Here is an 863-nt window from a genome sequence, read left to right as displayed (position 1 = left end):
TTTATTATATTCCTTAGGATTTGTATCTCAGACATATCACTGTTAGACTCTCCTGGGTTGATTTGACCCAAGCCAATAATTTCTGATTACCACCCAAATTGTTCCAATTTATATTTCTCAATTTCTGTTTCAGTTGTTTATATGTCTGTCTCTTAGATACCATGGTGCCCCATAAAGATTTCAAGGTCACTGTGACCTCAACTAAAACAAGTATTTTTCTTCCCACTCTGAAGTTGCTTCTACATTAATCCTTGTTTAGATGAATGATTCTACCATCAACATGCTTATCTAAGTTAGAAACCTTGAAAGCAGACTATATTGTTTCCTTCACATTTTCCGATATTTCCCCTTGGTCCCCAAGGCAAATTGAATTTACCTTTGAAATTATTTGACCTATCCTTTTCTTTATATCTACAGTCCTACTACTTAGTTTTGTTTTTCCTCATCTTTTGCTTACGTTATTACAACAATGCCTACTTTAGAAGGCAAGGAAAGACCATAAAGGTAACTGAAGAACATTGAATTCTCAGAGAAAAAGAAATCTAGGTAAGGAGAACCCTTAGTGTAAAGTGGAGAAAAGGTGTGGCTAGTTGGCATTTGACTGAGAAATTTTGCAATAAGATGAAATCTTGAGCTGCTATCACTGAAATGTGTTATCCCAAAGGTCAGATAATAATTTAGGGGTGATAGTGGTGTTTGAAGACTACTGAGGGATTGTCTACTCTGATGATCAGCCATGCCAGTCAATTTAATTAATTTTAAAAGTATTTATCAGTGTGTAATAAAAATTTGGTAAGCACAAATACAGAGCTAAACCTATTACCTTACCGCCAAATCATCCTTCTTTCTGTTTTCCCTCTCTT

This window comes from Phoca vitulina, unplaced genomic scaffold, assembly GCF_004348235.1.
Source record: "Phoca vitulina isolate PV1807 unplaced genomic scaffold, GSC_HSeal_1.0 scaffold18, whole genome shotgun sequence".
In the NCBI taxonomy this organism is placed as follows: domain Eukaryota; kingdom Metazoa; phylum Chordata; class Mammalia; order Carnivora; family Phocidae; genus Phoca; species Phoca vitulina.
The sequence above is the reverse complement of the archived record's forward strand: the minus strand, read 5'-3'. Positions refer to the sequence as shown.